General features: G+C 43.8%; 1 protein-coding gene across 1 annotated transcript in view; it reads right to left on the bottom strand.

Annotated features, from left to right (window-relative positions):
• LOC121575399 (phosphatidylinositol 4-phosphate 3-kinase C2 domain-containing subunit beta-like) overlaps positions 1 to 18,756 on the bottom strand; it is a 72,395-nt gene extending 53,639 nt beyond the window's left edge. Inside the window, exon 1 of the mRNA XM_041888479.2 lies at positions 18,516 to 18,756. The gene's annotated coding sequence lies outside the window, so the exon portion shown is untranslated. The remainder of the gene's footprint in view (positions 1 to 18,515) is intronic.
• Positions 18,757 to 21,923: the final 3,167 nt, after the last annotated feature.

The following is a 21,923-nucleotide window of genomic DNA, read 5'->3' as shown; positions in this document are numbered from 1 at the left end:
TAGGATGAAAAATATTGGAGTTTTGGTAAAACATTTATTTTTTATTACAAATCGATACTTGGAGTCAAAGTTTCTATATAATATTGTCCTAAATGATATTGCGATATACAGGGCCCAATCAAATCCTCGATGTGGAGAACGAGGATGGAATCACGGAATCCAGACATTAAAACGCAATTCATAAATATTCAAAAATGTATTGAACCTAGTAGGAAATCAACTAATTGTATTGAACTTATTAGAAAAGGTATTAATTATGATAAGACATGAACAAAATGCACAAGTTATTCGTATTTTCCTTAAACTTTCTGAAGAGGCATCGACACTTTGTGTAGCCGTTAGCGATGATGCTAATGACAACCGTTTTCTGCTAGATGGAAAGGCTTTCCCAAAAACCTTTCTTTATTAAATGTTAACTACAAAGTAGAGTATGCCATCCTGACAGAATGATATGATTACTTGCATCAATCCAGTGGTGATTTGTTTAAATCACTTTATTGTCAATAAGAATATAATGTTTCTAAACACACTTCTACATTAATGTGGATGCTACCATGATTACGGATAATCCTGAATTAATCGTGAATAATGATGAGTGAGGAAGTTACCCCCCCCCAAAGAAATGCTAACCTCCCCTGTTATTGTAATGGTGAGAGGTTACATGTCTTTGGGTTATGATATTTGTGCGTCTGTAACTTTCTCAATCCAAAATGACACAATCTGAAACACAACCAAAACAAACAGCAAATGCATCCAACACATTTGTAGAGTCACAAGTTTGATGTAGTCATTGTATGCTATGAATATGGGACCAAATACTAAAATGTTTACTACTTTAATACACAAGTGAATTTGTCCTAATACTTTTGGTCCCCTAAAATGGTGGGACTATTTGTTTGCAAGTCTTGATGGTGTGCACTTATGTGCTCGTGCAGTGGAGGAGATCTTTGTGGGCTATACTCAGCCTTGTCTCAGGGTAGTAGGTTGGTGGTCTGTTGATATCCCTCTGGTGGTGTGGGGGCTGTGCTTTGGCAACGTGGGTGGGGTTATATCCTGCCTGGTTGGCCCTGTCCGGGGGTATCGTCGGACGGGGCCACAGCGTCTCCTGACCCCCCCTGTCTCAGCCTCCAGTATCTATGCTGCAATAGTCTATGTGCCGGGGGGCTAGGGTCAGTCTGTTATATCTGGTGTTATTCTCCTGTCTTATCCGGTGTCCTGTGTGAATTTAAGGATGCTCCCTCTAATTCTCTCTCTCTCCGTCTCTCCCTCCCCTTCCGGAGGACCTGAGCCCTAGGACCATGCCTCAGGACTAACTGGCCTGATGACTCCTTGCTGTCCCCAGTCCACCTGGTCGTGCTGCTGCTCCACTTTCAACTCTTCTGCCTGCGGCTATGGAATACTAACCTGTTCACCGGACGTGCTACCTTGTCCCAGACCTGCTGTTTTTCAACTCTCTCTCTCTACCGCACCTGCTATTTCAACCTCTAAATTCCCGGAAATTAAAAGCCAAATGACATTTAATCCTGATGTACTGACCTGTTGCAACCTCTACAACCACTGTGATTATTATTTGACCCTGCTGGTCATCTATGAACGTTTGAACATCCTGGAGAAAAATCTGGCCTTAATGGCCATGTACTGTTATTATCCCGGCACAGCCAGAAGGGGACTGGCTACCCCTTAGAGCCTGGTTCCACTCTAGGTTTCTTCCTAGGTTTCTGCCTTTCTAGGGAGTTTTTACTAGCCACCATGCTTCTACATCTGCATTGCTTGCTGTTTGGGGTTTTAGGCTGAGTTTCTGTATAGCACTTTGTGACATCTGCTGATGTAAAAAGGGCTTTATAAATACATTTGATTGATTGATTGAATTAAAGGGTATCTATACCCAAAAATGTTTCTTTCATAGATTTTTCCCAGACATCAAAAGTGGTCTCCTGATGTGGTTTAAGCATTGTTGTGGACTTAAAACATCCAATTTAGTTATTTTTCTATAGTAAAAAAGTGTGATTTTGAGAGCGAAAACCTGAAAAACTGGGAAATATCTGAAACCTGGAGAAACTAAATGGTGAAAACGGAATTAAGGAAAAAATAAAACAGATTTTATTGGGCCCTAGATATGTAACTGTATCGCTGTTTCCCCCATCACTAGCTGTTTCCCCCATCACTAGCTGTTTCCCCCATCACTAGCTGTTTCCCCCATCACTAGCTGTTTCCCCCCATCACTAGCTGATTCCCCCCTTTTCTTCACTTTTTGTTATTTGGTGGACTGCATGAACTGCTTATAAACCACTATTTATAGAACAAAAGGTCTTATACAGGACAAGCCTTATGTAACAATTGACACATGGTTAAACTGTGAATAGGTACTAATGTTTAGTAGAACAGGCGTGGATGGTTCAGACAGGCGACTGCAGCTCAGCAGAATCACAGCCCAGATTCCTGACCTCCCATGGACATGTTTAACCCATAGTATGGCCTCACACATAGCATGCATGCAAGTGCACAACATGCACATGTCCCACAGCACACAAAAAAACAGCAGAAGTGCTCTATGCAGACTCGCTAAAACTGTGTGAGGGAGAGAAGCTGGGTCAGCATTCTCTAACCCAGTGGTCACCAAACGGTCGATTGCGAAACATTTCTATAAAAAACCCAACGATAAAGCCTTTCATTCATACTTTTTTCTTGCGCGCTGGGTAGGCGAAGTGATCCCATTTTATGTGTCTGAAGGTACAAACTCTGCCTACTCGACGTGCACGGTGAGCAAAAAAAAGTGCACCTATAGGCCTACCGCTAGTCAATTGGATTGCTCAGATCACCGTGTCTGCAGTTTTCTCGTTGGTACTGTGATTTCAAAACGTTTAAAACCATGACTAGAGAGAGTGTCAACGAATACAGCAAAGAGCTGCTGTTTTTATGAGTGAGTTCATGTTTTTATTCAGCACTGTGAACACTTTTTATTCAACCCTTTTATAAGTCATGAAATGCGCTTCTACACTCGTGCTGCAACCAGCACTGCTGCTTTAATGAATGAGTAGCAAAGTGTATCGATAGGCTGGTGTTATTATTAGCAGCTGTGTGTTTTTTAATATCAAGCAATATTTCACTTTCTCTTGTCATAGGAGCAACAACATGAATTTGTGCATGAGGCAGAAATGATGCGGTGTGACTCGAGTTTCGCCATCAGCTCGAAGAAGCTGTTCCCTTTTTGGTCAGTTTTAGCATAGGGGGGAGAGCTGAGGGACTGTCAGACGGTGAGGTGGACCCTCTGATGCTCTCGTAGATGCAGGCACCATCAGTCAAGTAAAATAAAGAAAGTTATGCTCACTTAGCTGTGCCTCGCAAATAATACAACAAATGATGATCTATTACCAGTGTTATCCAATACCTCAAGTTTTGAAAAATTATTTTAAAATTGTTTGAGAACAACATTGGCAGGGCAATTCAAGCATAACCAATATGCAGTGATAATGTATTAGGCCTATAGCCTACTGCACAAACCTCATTGCTACAAATACCTGTTTAATAGGTTAATGTTGCATAGGCTTAAGTGTTTTAAGTCATATTTGTAAAACAATCTGAGCAGTAGATCTTGCCCTGCATTTTGACTCAGAACGTGATCTCGTGTCAGAAAAGTTTGGTGATCACTGCTCTAACCCTAAACACCTATCTCCCCCTCTCTCACACATATTCAAACACTTTTGTGAAGGTACATGTGATTACTCTCTTCCCTGCATACCTCTCTATTCTTGTTAAAGACTCCAGCCACCAAAGCCATAGGCTGTTCTCTCTGCTTCCGCACTGCAAGCGTACCGGTGCAACAAGTCTGACACCAACAGGCTACTGAACAGCTTCTATCCCCAAGCCACAACACTGCTAAATAGATAACAGAATGGCTACACAGACTGAGTTGATCCTTAGATTTTATTTTTGCACTCTCTACACACTCACTGACACTCCAACATACAATAACATGCACACACATTTATACTGATTCTACACACGCACACACTCATATACAATCATCATTTACGCTGCTGCTACTCTGTTTATCATATATCCTGATGCCTAGTCACCTTACCCCTAGACAGTGCACCAGGTTTCATCCAGACGTGACGCTTGCCATTCTGGCCAAAGAGTTCAATCTTAGTTTCATCACAACAGAGAATCTTGTTTCTCATGGTCTGAGTTCTTTAGGTGCCTTTCGGCAAACTCCAAGCGGGCTGTCATGTGCCTTTTACTGAGGAGTGGCTTCCGTCTGGCCCCTCTACTATAAAGGCCTGATTGGGGGAGTGCTGCAGAGATGGTTGTCCTTCTGGAAGGTTCTTCCATCTCCACAGAGGAACTCTGGAGCTCTGTCAGAGTGACCATTGGGTTCTTGGTCACCTCCCTGACCAAGGTCCTTCTCCCCTGAAACTTCTTTCATTTAAGAATGATGGAGGCCACTTTGTTCTTGGGGTCCTTCAATGTTGCAGAAATTGTTTGGTACCCTTCCCCAGATATGTACCTCGACACAATCCTGTCTTGGCGCTCTACGGACAATTCCTTCGACCTCATGGCTTGGTTTTTGCAATGTCAACTGTGGGACCTTATATAAACAGGTGTGTTCCTTTCCAAATCATGTCAAATCAATTGAATTTACCACAAGTGGACTCCAATCAAGTTGTAGAAACATCTCAAGGATGATCAATGGAAACAGGATGCACTTGAGCTCAATTTCGAGTCTCATAGCAAAGGGTCTGAATACTTATGTAAATAAGGTATGTCTGTTTTTAATTTATTTGCTAAAATTTCTAAAAACCTGTTTTCGCTTTGTCATTATGGGGTATTGTGTGTAGACTGATGGGGAAAACATAATTTAATTAATTTTTGAATAAGGCTGTAAAGTAACAAAATGTGGAAAGAGTCAAGGGGTCTGAATACTTTCCGATTGCACTGAACATATCTACAGTCGTGGTCAAAGGTCTTGAGAATTACACAAATACTAATTTTCACAAAGTCTGCTTCCTCAGTTTTGATTATGGCAATTTGCATATACTCCAGAATGTCATGAAGAGTGATCAGATGAATTGTAATTCATTGCAAAGTCCCTCTTTGCCATGAAAATGAACTTAATCCCCAAAAAACATTTCCACTGCATTTCAGCCCTGCCACAAAAGGACCAGCTGCCATCATGTCAGTGATTCTCTCATTAACACAGGTGAGAGTGTTGACGAGGACAAGGCTGGAGATCACTCTGTCATGCTGATTGAGTTAGAATAACAGACTGGAAGCTTTAAAAGGAGGGTGGTGCTTGAAATCATTGTTCTTCCTCTGTTAACCATGGTTACCTGCAAGGAAACACGTGCCGTCATCATTGCTTTGCACAAAAAGGGCTTCACAGGCAAGGATATTGCTGCTAGTAAGATTGCACCTAAATCAACCATTTATCAGATCATCAAGAACTTCAAGGAGAGAGGTTCAATTGTTGTGAAGAAGACGTCAGGGCGCCCATAAAGTCCAGCAAGCGCCAGGACCGTCTCCTAAAGTTGATTCAGCTGCGGGATCGGGGCACCACCAGTGCAGAGCTTGCTCAGGAATGGCAGCAGGCAGGTGTGAGTTTATATGCATGCACAGTGAGGCAAAGACTTTTGGAAGATGGCCTGGTGTCAAGAAGGGCAGCAAATAAGCCACTTCTCTCCAGGAAAAACATCAGGGACAGATTGATATTCTGCAAAAGGTACAGGGATTGGACTGCTGAGGACTGGGGTAAAGTCATTTTCTCTGATGAATCCCCTTTCCGATTGTTTGGGGCATCCGGAAAACACCTTGTCCGGAGAACACAAGGTGAGCGCTACCATCAGTCCTGTGTCATGCCAACAGTAAAGCATCCTGAGACCATTCATGTGTGGGGTTGCTTCTCAGCCAAGGGAGTGGGCTCACTCACAATTTTGCCTAAGAACACAGCCATGAATAAAGAATGGTACCAACACATCCTCCGAGAGCAACTTCTCCCAACCATCCAAGAACAGTTTGGTGATGACCAATGCCTTTTCCAGCATAATGGAGCACCTTGCCATAAGGCAAAAGTGATAACTAAGTGGCTCGGGGAACAAAACATCGACATTTTGGGTCCATGGCCAGGAAACTCCCCAGAACTTAATCCCATTGAGAACTTGTGGGTGGACAAACAAAAACCCACAAATTCTGACAAACTCCAAGCATTGATTATGCAAGAATGGTCTGCCATCAGTCAGGATGTGGCCCAGAATTTAATTGACAGCATGCCAGGGCGGATTGCAGAGGTCTTGAAAAAGAAGGGTCAGCATTGCAAATATTGACTCTTTGCATAAGCTTAATGTAATTGTCAATAAAAGCCTTTGACACTTATGGAATGCTTGTAATTATACTTCAGTATACCATAGTAACATCTGACAAAAATATCTCATAACACAGACGCTCTTATCCAGAGCAACTTACAGTTAGTGAGTGCATACATTTTCATACTGGCCCCCCGTTGGAAATGAACCCACAACCCTGGCATTGCAACTCGCCATGCTCTCAAAACGTTTGACCACGACTGTACCTCTATCACTCCAGTATCCCTGCACATTGTAAATATGGTATTGGAACTGACCCTGTATATAGCTTAGGGCTATCCCAAACAAACAAAAATCTTGGTTGACCTAGAGTCGTCTGTTCTTTCGACCAATCGATTGGTCTAAATGTTAAAACCTGTATTTTTCCCTATATAGACACACGCTATGTGTTTTAATAAAATCAACTATATGTAGGCTACTGAGCTTGTCTGCTACTTTAAGCACACTGTGATAAAATCATTAAGACACACACGACTCGAGGGAGCCAGAGATCAACTGTTCCCAACCCTCTTCCTCCCGCTGCTGCTGGCCTTCACAGATTCTGCTGTTACGCTCCTGTTGTTACGCTCCTAATAGGCTACACCTGGGGTCGGCAACCTTTTCTATTTGGAGTGCAAATTTATCTTACCATTTCTACCGATCTGCATGCCAGTTATGATTTTTATTAGCACATTTCCGTGGAACAGTTTCATTTAATTTATAATAAAGTCTTCGCATCTCAAAATCATTATCATGTGGTTAATAAAAATTCTAAAAGTAACTTCTATTGCCATTGCCAACTATGTAAAAATATACTACATAAAGCCAACAAATAAAAACATTGCAGCCTGCAGGTAGAACATATCCTGATAAAAATTAATATCCTATAAATCCCATTGGCTACGCATGGCCTGTCTGCAAGGAACTTGCAACATTGTATAAAATATTCTGGGCCCTCAGTTTCCTGCTCCAGTGAGCTCTGGCCAGACATTGCTGTACGCTATTTGCGCAAGGGATAAGAAGTAATCAGGTAGGCCTATTTTATGACGTTTCCGCAGCATCAGAACATGACATTTTTTTCCCCTTTTATGCTAAATGGTTATTGAAAGGGAGAGAGCTGGAAAGATTTTTCAAATAGGCTACATTGCAGAACTATTGTCATTCTCAATGGATGTAAAAACACACTTACCATTTGAGGTGAAGAAAGAATTACTTTGAGAAGTTCCACAGTGGTGGTGAGTTAAGACAATCAGAAATACTATCAGATCACCAAATGGGCACATTTATAAGCCTACATTTGCGCGCAGGTCAGGTAGCCTAGGCCTACTTCATGTATAAATCAGGTGCTGAGTAATCAGGTTATTCAACACTGACAGGAGCGCCACAAACAAACGACAATTAATAAACTGACAACTCCTAAATGGAATGAAATAAACCACAACTTGTTCCTCACAAGAGAAGCCTAGGTTGTGCGGTCCACAAACAACGTGTCCACTCCGACAATGAGAACGGTAAAAGACTGTAATAATAATATAATTAATGCATTAACAGAAATTACCGTAACCAAACAAACATTGTAGATTATAAAATTATGGGAATTACCGGTAAATGTACTACTGGTGTGCAATCCCCGCGGCCTCCGCAATGAATTACTCCACTGAGATAAGTGTGAATCAGTGCCATAATATATATATATACAGTGAGGGAAAAAAGTATTTGATCCCCTGCTGATTTTGTACGTTTGCCCACTGACAAAGACTTGATCAGTCTATAATTTTAATGGTAGGTTTATTTGAACAGTGAGAGACAGAATAACAACAAAAAAATCCAGAAAAACGCATGTCAAATTTTTTTGAAATTGATTTGCATTTTAATGAGGGAAATAAGTATTTGACCCCTCTGCAAAACATGACTTAGTACTTGGTGGCAAAACCCTTGTTGGCAATCACAGAGGTCAGACGTTTCTTGTAGTTGGCCACCAGGTTTGCACACATCTCAGGAGGGATTTTGTCCCACTCCTCTTTGCAGATCTTCTCCACGTCATTAAGGTTTCGAGCCTGACGTTTGGCAACTCGAACCTTCAGCTCCCTCCACAGATTTTCTATGGGATTAAGGTCTAGAGACTGGCTAGGCCACTCCAGGACCTTAATGTGCTTCTTCTTGAGCCACTCCTTTGTTGCCTTGGCCGTGTGTTTTGGGTCATTGTCATGCTGGAATACCCATCCACGACCCATTTCCAATGCCCTGGCTGAGGGAAGGAGGTTCTCACCCACGATTTGATGGTACATGGCCCCGTCCATCGTCCCTTTGATGTGGTGAAGTTGTCCTGTCCCCTTAGCAGAAAAACACCCCCAAAGCATAATGTTTCCACCTCCATGTTTGACGGTGTGGATGGTGTTCCTGGGGTCATAAGCAGCATTCCTCCTCCTCCAAACACGGCGAGTTGAGTTGATGCCAAAGAGCTCGATTTTGGTCTCATCTGACCACAACACTTTCACCCAGTTCTCCTCTGAATCATTCAGATGTTCATTGGCAAACTTCAGACGGCCCTGTATATGTGCTTTCTTGAGCAGGGGGACCTTGCGGGCGCTGCAGGATTTCAGTCCTTCACGGCGTAGTGTGTTACAAATTGTTTTCTTGTTGACTATGGTCCCAGCTGCCTTGAGATCATTGACAAGATCCTCCCGTGTAGTTCTGGGCTGATTCCTCACCGTTCTCATGATCATTACAACTCCACGAGGTGAGATCTTGCATGGCGCGCCAGGCCGGAGGAGATTGACAGTTCTTTTGTGTTTCTTCCATTTGCGAATAATCGCACCAACTGTTGTCACCTTCTCACCAAGCTGCTTGGCAATGGTCTTGTAGCCCATTCCAGCCTTGTGTAGGTCTACAATCTTGTCCCTGACATCCTTGGAGAGCTCTTTGGTCTTGGCCATGGTGGAGAGTTTGGAATCTGATTGATTGATTGCTTCTGTGGACAGGTGTCTTTTATACAGGTAACAAACTGAGATTAGGAGCACTCCCTTTAAGAGTGTGCTCCTAATCTCAGCTCGTTACCTGTATAAAAGACACCTGGGAGCCAGAAATCTTTCTGATTGAGAGGGGGTCAAATACTTATTTCCCTCATTCAAATGCAAATCAATTTATAACATTTTTGACATGCGTTTTTCTGGATTTTTTTGTTGCTATTCTGTCTCTCACTGTTCAAATAAACCTACCATTAAAATTATAGACTGATCATTTCTTTGTCAGTGGGCAAACGTACAAAATCAGCAGGGGATCAAATACTTTTTTCCCCTCACTGTATATACACACATATACATATATACACATATACATATATATACACACATCAACATATATATACACACACATCAACATATATATACACACACACACACACACAACCAGTCAAAAGTTTGGACACACCTACTCATTCAAGGGTTTTTCTTTATTTTTTCTATTTTTTACATTGTAGAATAATAGTGAAGACATCAAAACTATGAAATAACACATATGGAATCATGTAGTAACCAAAGAAGTGTTAAACAAATCAAAATATATTTTATATTTGAGATTCTTCAAATAGCCACTCTTTGCCTTGATGACAGCTTTGCACACTCTTTGCATTCTCTCAACCAGCTTCATGAGGTAGTCACCTGGAATGCATTTCAATTAACAGGTGTGCCTTCTTAAAAGTTAATTTGTGGAATTTCTTTCCTTCTTAATGCTTTTGAGCCAATCAGTTGTGTTGTGACAAGGTAAGGGGGGTATACAGAAGACAGCCCTATTTGGTAAAAGAGCAAGTCCATATTATGGCAAGAACAGCTCAAATAAGCAAAGAGAAACGACAGTCCATCATTACTTTAAGACATGAAGGTCAGTCAATATGGAACATTTTAAGAACTATGAACGTTTCTTCAAGTGCAGTCGCAAAAACCATCAAGCGCTATGACGAAACTGGCTCTCATGAGGGCCGCCACAGGAAAGGAAGACCCAGAGTTACCTCTGCTGCAGAGGATAAGTTCATTAGAGTTACCAGCCTCAGAAACTGCAGCCCAAATAAATGCTTCACAGAGTTCAAGTAACAGACACATCTCAACATCAACTGTTCAGAGGAGACTGTGTGAATCAGGCCTTCATGGTCGAATTGCTGCAAAGAAACCACTACTAAAGGACACCAATAAGAAGAAGAGACCTGCTTGAGCCAAGAAACACGAGCAATGGACATTAGACCGGTGGAAATGTGTCCTTTGGACTGGAGTCCAAATTTGAGATTTTTGGTTCCAACCGCTGTGTCTTTGTGAGACGCGGTGTGGGTGAACGGATGATTTCCGAAAGTGTAGTTCCCACCGTAAAGCATGGAGGAGGAGGTGTTATGATGTGGGGGTGCTTTGCTGGTTACACTGTCTGTGATGTATTTAGAATTCAAGGCACACTTAACCAGCATGGCTACCACAGCATTCTGCAGCGAAACGCCATCCCATCTGGTTTGGGCTTAGTGGGACTATCATTTGTTTTTCAACAGGACAATGACCCAACACACCTCCAGGCCATGTAAGGGCTATTTTACCAAGAAGCAGAGTGATGGAGTGCTGCATCAGATGACCTGGCCTTACACGGCCTGGAGGTTTGTTGACCTTCTAGGCAGAGTTGCAAAGAAACAGCCATATCTCAGACTGGCCAATAAAAATAAAACATTAAGATGGGCAGTCTGAGATATGGCTTTTTCTTTGCAACTCTGCCTAGAAGGTCAGCATCCCGGAGTCGCCTCTTCACTGTTGACGTTGAGACTGGTGTTTTGCGGGTACTATTTAATCAAGCTGCCAGTTGAGGCGTCTGTTTCTCAAACTAGACACTAATGTATTTGTCCTCTTGCTGAGTTGTGCACCGGGGCCTCCCACCCCTCTTTCTATTCTGGTTAGAGCCAGTTTGCGCTGTTCTGTGAAGGCAGTAGTAAATAGAATAAAAATTAAATAAATTGGTCATTTAGCAGACGCTCTTATCCAGAGCGACTTACAGGAGAAATTAGGGTTAAGTGCCTTGCTCAAGGGCACATCGACAGATTTTTCACCTAGTCGGCTTGGGGATTAGAACCAGCGACCTTTCGGTTACTGGTACAACGCTCTTAACCACTAAGCTACCTGCCGCCCCCAGTACACAGCGTTATACGAGATCTTCAGTTTCTTGGCAATTTCTTGCATGGAATAGCCTTCATTTCTCCGAACAAGAATAGACTGACGAGTTTCAGAAGAAAGTCATTTGTTTCTGGCCATTTTGAGCCTGTAATCGAACACACAATTGCTGATGCTCCAGATACTCAACTAGTCTCAAGAAGGCCAGTTTTATTGCTTCTTTAATCAGCACAACAGTTTTCAGCTGTGCTAACATAATTGCAAAAGGGTTTTATAATGATCAATTAGCCTTTTAAAATGATCAACTTGGATTAGCAAACAATGTGCCATTGGAACACAGGACTGATGGTGGCCTCCGTACGCCTATGTAGATATTCCATAAAAAAATCTGCCATTTCCAGCTACAATAGCCATTTACAACATTAACAATGTCTACACTGTATTTCTGATCAATTTGATGTTATTTTAATGGACAGAAAAATTGCTTTTCTTTCGAAAACAAGGACATTTCTAAGTGACACCAAACTTTTGAACGGTAGTGTGTATACACACACACATACAGTGCATTCGGTAACTATTCAGACCCCTTCACTTGTTCCACATTTTGTTACATTACAGTCTTATTCTAAAATGGATTAAATTGTTGTTGTTTTTTCTCATCAATCTACACACGATACCCCATAATGACAAAGCAAAAACAGGTTTTTAGAAATTTTTGCAAAGTCTTTAATTTTTTTAAAACAGAAATACATTATTTACATAAGTATTCAGACCCTTTGTTATGAGACTTGAAATTGAGCTCCGGTGCATCCTGTTTCCATTGACCATCCTTGTGATGTTTCTACAACTTGATTGGAGTCCACCTGTGGTAAATTCAATTGATTGGATATGGTTTGGAAAGGCACACACCTGTCTATATAAGCGGCAGGGACTGGGAGACTAGTCAGGATCGAGGGAAAGATGAACGGAGCAAAGTACAGAGAGATCCTTGATGAAAACCTGCTCCAGAAAGTTCAGGACCTCAGACTGGGGCGAAGGTTCACCTTCCAACAGGACAACGACCCTAAGCGCAAAGCCAAGACAACGCAGGAGTGGCTTCGGGACAAGTCTCTGAATGTCCTTGAGTGGCCCAGCCAGAGCTCGGACTTGAACCCGATCGAACATCTCTGGAGAGACCTGAAAATAGCTGTGCAGCGACACTCCCCATCCAACCTGACAGAGCTTTAGAGGATCTGCAGAGAAGAGTGGGAGCAACTCCCCAAATACAGGTGTGCCAAGCTTGTAGCATCATACCCAAGAAGAATCAAGGCTGGACTCGCTGCCAAAGGTTCTTCAGCAAAGTATTGAGTAAAGGGTCTGAATACTTATGTAAATGTGACATTTCTGTTCTTTCTTTTTAATACATTTGCTAAAATATCTAAAAACCTGTTTGCTTTGTCATTATGGGGTATTGTGTGTAGATCGATGATAATTTTTGGGGGGATTGATTTTAGAATAAGGCTGTAACTTAACAAAATGTGGATAAAGTCAAGGGGTCTGAATACTTTCCGAATGCACTGTATATATTTTAGACTGCTCGACTAAAAAAATCTTGGTCGACCAACAGCCTATCAACCAAACAATCGACCAGTCAACTAAATGGGGTCAGCTCTAACCTAGCTTCATACTTTCTCGTGTTCTTCTTATTTTAATATCTTGTGTGTTTTTGTTCTACCTTATTTTTATTTTTTTGTGCTACATTGATATTGATTACAGCACTGTTGGGTTTGGAGCATGCAAGAAAGGCATTTCATTGTACTTGTGCACATGACATTAAAACTTAAAACGTTCTCTCTGTGACAGAGGCCAGAGCTGTGTGGGCAACACTCAGATGTCTGTCTGTGTCGTCTGTTGGGTCGCAACTCTATGAGACAAAGGGCAGAGCTTTCATTCTGGTTTCCTCTGCCTCTGTTACGGCCTCACAGCAGAGTATGGAGGCACGCGACCTCTCCTGACCCCGGTTACCATGGAGACCAGGCCTGCCACTCCCACAGAGACTCAGAGTTTGACCTTCTGCCCAGAACACCCTCCTTCAGGAAGTTCTCAAAGGGTGTGTGTGCGTGCATGTGTATGTGCATACGTGTGTGCGCTTGTGCGCATGTTATGTGTGTGACTGAATCCTAAAGAAAGAGAGGGAAACCAGAGAGAAAGAGAGGGATCAGGGAGGGAGGCAGCTTCCTATCTGTTTTGTTGGAGCCTTGTGGTGCAGCTTGTTTTTCCTGAGGAATGGGAGGAAGATTCTGACATAAACACTTTCCCAGCCAAACAGTCAAGACCAGGGCCCAGGGAGAGAATATGCTCACTCAGTTCAGAATAACTAACCTCTATGGGCCATTTGATAAGCAGATACTGAACAATACAGTGTGTTTCAACAAATGTTGCATACACACAGAGAGAAAGAAAGGATAGGATTTTTAAGCCTTGAGACATTTGAGACATGGATTGTGTATGTGTGCCATTCAGAGGGTGAATGGGAAAGACAAAATATTTAAGTGCCTTTGAACGGGGTATGGTAGTAGGTGCCAAGGCGCACAGGTTTGAGTGTGTCAAGAACTGCAACGCTGCTGGGTTTTTCACGCTCAACAGTTTCCTGTGTGTGTCAAGAATGGTCCACCACCCAAAGAACCTCCAGAAAACTTAACACAACTGTAGGAGGCATTGGAGTCCACATGGGCCAGCATCCCTGTGGAACGCCTTCGACACCTTGTAGAGTCCATACTCCGACGAATTGAGGCTGTTCTGAGGGCAAAAGGGGGGGTGCAACTCAATATTAGGAGGGTTTTCTTCATGTTTTGTACACTCAGTGTAGATCATCATTACTGTAATGAACGAGACAGCTAAGGTGTGAGTGTCTCCTTTAATAAATGAGCCAGCCAAGACCCAGACGTGTTTATAAACACAGGCTCAGCTCCAGACCTCAGCAGATGGAGTCATACACACACACAGCTTTGTTTTCGTGAAATGCCAGGACTTTTTGGAGTGTAAAAATGTTTCACACACACACGCTGAGTGGTCAGAAAGGACAGCTGTAATGGCTCTCCCTCTAAGAAGACGATATTATATGATTTTTCCACTAGACCACTTCAATCCATTCTTGCTTATACTGTCCATGCATTGACTATCCTTCAATCTCAGCCAGTGTCAGCCATTTGGTTCCCAGGGTGAGGAGGCTTCAGTGCAGGACGGACAGCAGGGCCTGGCCTGTAGCCCGGGGGGGAGGGGGAGGGGGGGGTAGCAGACCAGAGTGGGGCTGAGGAGAGGGGACGGAAGAGGTGGAAATGGAGGCGGTCCACATTTTTGGAGAGGGATGAAGGGCGGGTGGTTAGGGGACGGGGGACCAAGGCCAGATCCAACCCCCTGGAGTCTGTCCCCATAGGGATATAATCCCATTCAATTAGAGGGGGGTGTCCCAGATTGGACGAACAAAGGACGTGTGTGTCACGTGAGGAGGGTCAGACAGACACGTTCACACGGCTTGGCAGTCCAGAGACAAAGGGGCTGCTGTCATCGCCACATGGCCCACACTCCTCCCCCCACCAACCCACACACTGACACCATAACACACAAACTAGGCTGCTGTATGCCACCATAGTTGCACCCCTTTCTGCTGCTGCCAGCTGATGCCATGCAGGGCTGGTCCAGAGTTGTGACGCTGCAATGATCTGTCACACATTTACCAGCACCACACCTCCCTCCCTCATCCCTCACATCCTTCCTCTACCTCCCTCCTCCTCCTCCTCTCCCACCAGAATGAATCTCATGGCAGCTCTCTCACTCTATTCCATACACATGCATACCCACAGATATGTGTGTGTGCGTCCGCATGTATCCATACAGTGGATTGGATACAGTCAATGTCAATACAAACTCATTCAGGCAGAGAATTAGTCAGCACTTCTCTCTATACTGTATTCAAGTCTACAGTAGGAGGAGTTAGCTGCTGACAGAAACCATGGCAACACTTCACATTACATCAGCATTAGTCGAGGCAGGTTAACTACTATTACTTATAGCCTACCTGTTTTCAATATAAATCAACAATATGAGAGCCTCAATGCTAAGACAATTAGTAGTTTGTTACAGGGTAATTACATACAGCAGGTTACTCCACTGGTCAATCCTCTGGTATAAAGCCTATGTGGTGTACAGTGTGGTTGACTGACATCATTATCACTGATGGAAGATCACCTTGGGCTATAGCCCCTTCCACTAAACAAAGGTTAGGATCTAACATTAGCAAAACTTTGCTGTAATGTTGTTGACACTGCATCTCAGTGCTAGAGGCATCACTACAGACCCTGGTTCGATTCCAGACTGTATCACAATCCGGCCGTGATTGGGAGTCCCATAGGGAGGCGCACAATTTGGCCCAGCGTCGTCTGGGTTTGGCCTGGGTAGGCCGTCACTGCAAATAAGAATTTGTTCTTAACTGACTTGCCTAGTTAAAATAAAGTTAAAATAAAAAACATCCATTAGGATTAGCTGTCAGACCAGTTCGTCAGGCTGTGTAGGGTAGACTACTAGACCACTACAGTGCTGCCCTGTAGGACCTAATATAGGACCTTATACACTGAGTGTACAAAACATTAGGAACACCTTCCAAATATTGAGTTGCACCCCATTTTGCCCTCAGAACAGCCTCAATTTGTTCGGGCATGGACTCTACAAGGTGTCGAAAGCATTCCACAGGGATGCTGGCCCATGTTGACTAATGCTTCCCACAGTTGTGTCAAGTTGGCTGGATGTCCTTTGGGTGGTGGACCGTTCTTGATACACACAGGAAACTGTTGAGCGTTAATAAAAAAAAACAGGGTTGCAGTTCTTGACACACTCAAACTGGTGCCCCTGGCACCTACTACCATACCCCGTTCAAAGGCACTTAAATATTTTGTCTTCCCCATTCACCCTCTGAATGGCACACATCCACAATACATGTCTCAATTGTCTCAAGGCTTAAAAATCCTTCTTTAACCTGTTTCCTCTCCTTCAATATATACATTCAAACAATACTTTAGAACCACTTAAATATACTACATTTGAAGTTTGTGCAGGACTATGGTAGATGATATTTTCAGACTGTCAGAGTATTTATCTGGTCAATATGTCAGTGTATTATGTCTGTTGTTTGTAACAGTGTGTTATATGTGAAAATGTGATTGTATTATGAATTGTATTTTAATGTTTAAGGACTCTTGGAAGATTTGTCCAAATGAGGACTAAAAGACATCCTAATCAAATCAAATAAATCCCATTCATCTACACTGATTGAAGTGGATTTAAGAAGTGACATCAATAAGGGATCATAGCTTTCACCTGGATTCACCTGGTCAGTCTATGTCATGGAAAGAGCAGGTGTTCCTAATGTTTTTCATACACTCAGTGTATAAGCCTGCACTACAGAAAGCCAACAGAGGATAGGAGAGGGATTATTTATGGAGTGGGAGGAGACGCTTGATAAAAACAGGCATTGATGTATGAAAACATCTGATTAACTTTGGACTGGTGTTGGGAGAACTGATCCTATGTCAGTTGTTACAGAGCTGGGAGTTACAGCAGCTGCAGTTTGGGGGGGGGGGGGGAGAGAGAGAGAGAGAGAGAGAGAGAGAGAGAGAGAGAGAGAGAGAGAGAGAGAGAGAGAGAGAGAGAGAGAGAGAGAGAGAGAGAGAGAGAGAGAGAGAGAGAGAGAGAGAGAGAGAGAGAGAGAGAAAGAGCGAGAGATAGCAAGAAGAGATCGAGGGAAGAGGAGAAAGAGAGAAGATAAAGAGAGAGAAGTGGTGAAAGAGAGAGTGAGAGAGTGTTCTGGGTTGGGGCATCTGGATCCCATATTCCAAAGGTCACATCGATATAAAGGATAACAGCAGCCTCCAGAAAGTTTATTACAAATACATCTGCAGTGTATAGTCCTATAGCTTAGCCTCACGGGATCAGGCAGCACATAAGGCTATAGATCTGAGACAACCATAGCAGGCCAGACTATCAGTGCATGTTTTCATTAGTACAGAGAGAACATTCTAAAGGTGTGTGGGGAAGTGTGAGGATAAATTGACAACCTTTCTTTCTCTTTCCTTCTCTGTAATTTACAGAATGCTTATGACAACTTGATGTCAACTTGGAAAATTGTCTGCAAATTGTTTATAATTAAGCCACGTTTTTACAATTGCTTATTATATGCCTACAGTAAAACGTGCACTAGCTTGTCACAAATGTGCCATGCCGTGTATTCATTCTGCCTACTGTGATGCAAAACGTTTCTTGAACGGAAGCAAACAGAACGAAGCAGGGAGGGACCTAACTGAATTTGTCTAATAGAAACTCCCGCTTTAGTTGCAAAATGTTTGCAACTGTTTGGCGGAATGAATACACCCCTGCTCAGTCAAAACTCCAACAGCCCTCCTATACATATCCACCATTAGCTCAGCAACCTAGAATACCTGCAGTTGCTTGGTATCACTGTTTGGTGGCTATTTGATGACATGGCCAGATGCATACAACCACATACCAACTTGACAGCTTTGACTTCAAAACAATGCCACAGCAGATAGACTTCAAAACAATGCCACAGCAGATAGATTTCTGGTGCAACCCCTGCGTGGTTTATTACACTGTAGCGCCCATCTAACTTGTCACACTGACTATTGTAGCCATAGCATGGCTGAGGTTTATAACATTGTAACCACATGAAGGTTGGCCTACAATCTGAATAATTATGTTTTTCTGTTGCCCACAATCTAGGCCTAGGGTATTTATTATAATTTCTCTCAGATAACTAGAATTGTATGAAATAGTCGTAGGCTGTAGCCTACTGTGCCTCGTCGGCCACTGAACAGCGTCACTGCTCAGGCAGCAATATAACGCAGTCGATATCTTACTGCAAGTAGACACGAGCTGCCAACTTCACTGCTCACGAAACACACCAAGCAACAAAACACACATATTTAATCTGATATGTAGGCTAACGTGTCTGTGGACATTGATTGTTAATTCCAGGTGGAAAATCCCTTACCTGCTCTAGCTCTATGGCCGCCACAGGGCTGGTACCATAATATCCGAATTATTCTGCTTTCAGGCAGCTCAAATAATGATTCAAAATTTCCTAAATGTATCAAACAATTCCTCGGCTGCGGTATCCGGCGTCTGATATTGTCGAAATATCTCTCATTAACCAAGTCGAAAAGGCACCCGCGTCCCTAATTGTTGAATAATACAGGCAGCAGCTCTCGCCACCAAAACCCGCTTATTTTGTCACCGAGGTACTGAGGTTTTAGGTTTTGCTGATCGGCTGCGCAGCGCCCTCTCATCAGTGTGTGTGGGGCTGGAAGGCGCGTGGGAATTACTTGGGGGAACGTGACCTCTGGCGGACAGCTTATGTAAGTTACAGCGCCCTCTTCGCTTGTTGCTATGTTGCCTGACTTGCCTTGTCTTCCCTCATACGGAAATGACCCACAGTGACTGCTGCTGAGCAACGTATAGATTCCATTAGCCCAGTTAGAAGCTGTGCTAATCTGCCACCAAGCAAACTAACATTCCTAAATATTATTCCATAGTAAATACACTATAAGGGAACCCAAGGGCGTCATCCACCCATTATTTTAGAGGGGGCATGAAGTACATGTGGATGGATGGAGGGGGTTGACTCCCGGATTCAAGTGGAATTTGCATGACATGACCCAGTCACCATCTGTTATGAGTAGGAGTTAAAATGGAGAATAGGAGACACAATACAGTAGGAACTGAACTGATTTATGTATATGTGTTATGTGTTCTGTAGTAGAAAACTAGGTCCTATTCTATGTGAGCACATTCATCTAGACGTTATTCTGTATCTTTCCATAAAAATGAAATGAAGTTATCAGTTCTAGAAAAAGTTATATACAGGCAGACACAGCTCTCTCTCTCCCTCCCTCCCAGCTGCTGATAAGGATTGACCATAGTAACAGCTGGATTTGACATCTGTTTTAAACAGGAGGAAAGCAGCAGCACTGTGTGGTGATGTTTGGTAGTACAAGTTCTGACCTTATAACTATTTTTCACTAGGGGTCCTGATATTGGCGTGGCCAGTGTCCATGTGTGCAGCTGTGGTTTAGCAAGTTTGATGATGTCCAATTCTGATATTACATCAAATCAGGCAATAAAAGCTTGGTTATTATGAATTTGTCAATAAACGTTACTCTAAAAAGGGCTTATTTGTTGTCTTTATTTTTCTAACGAACAATGCATCTATACAAAATAAAAGAATGGTAGAAAAAACAGCTGACTTCTGCCTATATTTATGACATCATCATTGGTTGGCCAATTCATCCCAGTATTTACACCATATGGACCAGTAGGTGGCAGAAAAGGATAGTTCCTCCATCCCTCATGCACAAAGGCAGTGAGCTGTGTCGCCTCTCTGCAGTGAGGTCTCCTGATCTGCTGTATCCATGGCGACCTTGGCTGCTGATCAAGCCCAGGGCTGGCTAGTGGATGGCAATCACACAGCCCCAAATGCAACAAACAGTGACCGTTATCCGGAGACTTATTGGCTGTACCGTAGGCTACGTATTGTAACATCCTCTGGAAACATAAAACAATCGATGATTCAAATTATTGTGGGGGCGATATATAGGTATTGATTGAAGCTCAATGTTAAATTCAAATCTCCCTACCATCATATCTAAGCCAATATGACACCAATCCTGATGAAAACTCGCAAATCAACTTGATTTTACTTCACATTTAGGTAGCTAACGTGATGGATTTGTTTCTGTAGGAGGAGTTAACATGAATTTTAAATAATTTGACATGATTTCTATGAATCGGGTGTAACGTATACGCTGGAAGTCAGGAAACAGGTGCAAAAGGTGAGTTTAATAAAGAACCGATGCAAATGAACAAACATGAGGAGCATACTGAACATGAGAGAAAGCAATAACACCTAGTGACTGAAGACAACTGAGGGCTAAATAAAGGGGGAGTAATCAAGGAGGGAATGACGACCAGGTGTGCGTAATGATGGGGAACAGGTGTGCGTAATAATGAAGCTAGGGCCGGTGGTTAGTAGACCGGCGACGTCGAGCCCTGGAGGGAGGGAGCAGGCATGACAGAACGGCATCAGCCAGGGGACCTGGAACTGCAAGCCTGAGGTGGAAAACATGAAAGAACGGTGAGATCCGGTGGGGAGTTTGAGATGATAGGTTACCTCATTGACCCTCCGGAGGACCTTGAAGGGCCCCACAAACCGGGGACTCCGGCAGGGCAGGCGGAGCGGGAGGTTCCTGGTGGAGAGCCAGACACAATCAACAGGATGGAACTCTGGATTTTCACTGCGGTTGCGGTCCACCTGATCCTTCTGACGGCGGACAGCGCGCTGAAGCCTCTCGTGGGCTGCCTTCCACACCTCCTCTGCTCGCCGGAACCACTCATCCACTGCAGGGGTCTCGGTCTGGCTCGGAGTCCATGGAGCCGGGGCCGGCTGATATCCCAGGATGCACTGGAAGGGAGTCAGCCCAGAGGAGGAGTGTCAAAGTGAGTTCTGGACGTATTCCACCCAGGGAAGGAACCGGGCCCACTCACCTTGCCGGTCCTGGCAGTGACTCCTTAGGGACCTCCCCAGCTCCTGGTTGGTCCTTTCCACCTGCCCATTGGACTGAGGCCGGTACCCGGATGTGAGGCTGACCGTGACCCCAAGCTTCTCCATAAAGGCTTTCTAGACCTGCAATGTGAACTGGGGACCATGGTCGGAAACAATGTCCTCCAGAAGGCCATAGTACCGGAAGACCTGCTGGAATAGTGCCCCAGCAACCTGGAGAGCGGTGGGTAGACCAGAGAGGGATAAATAAGGATTTAGAGAATCTGTCAATAATAACCATAACAGTGGTACAACCATCATAAAGGGGGAAATCAGTTACAAAGTCTATGGACAAATGTGACCAGGGCCGCTAAGGCAAAGGAAGGGGAAGTAGTTTCCATGCTGGAGCGTGCCGGGGTGATTTGGATTGAGTACATATGGAGCATGAGTTGACATAGCGGGTGAAGTCCTGCGCCAAAGTGGGCCACCAGTACTTTTCGGAGAGGGATTGGATGGTGTGGGTGATACCTGGGTGTCCAGTGGCGAGGGATGTGTGTGACCACGCCAACAGCCGATTTCTCACCCCTGTGGGAACATAGATGCGCGTCGGAGGGCAGGTGTCAGCCAGCCAGTGAAATAGGAGCCGTAAAGGGTTTGGCGGAAAACAATGAAAATTGGATACTCACGCCTACCCTGGGAGATGGGGCCGCCCATCTGCTCTGGTGGACCCAGGGTTAGGGCGCACCAGACACCACTGAAGCTGGTGCCCCTCCTGGCCGCAATAGGGACAGAGCCTCTGCTGTCTCCGGCGACGCCGCTCTGCCGCAGAGCGGTGTGGCCCCTACCTCCATGGGTTCAGGCTCT

The sequence above is a fragment of the Coregonus clupeaformis genome, chromosome 10 (assembly GCF_020615455.1).
Source record: "Coregonus clupeaformis isolate EN_2021a chromosome 10, ASM2061545v1, whole genome shotgun sequence".
Classification (NCBI taxonomy): Eukaryota; Metazoa; Chordata; class Actinopteri; order Salmoniformes; family Salmonidae; genus Coregonus; species Coregonus clupeaformis.
The sequence above is the reverse complement of the archived record's forward strand: the minus strand, read 5'-3'. Positions and strand labels throughout refer to the sequence as shown.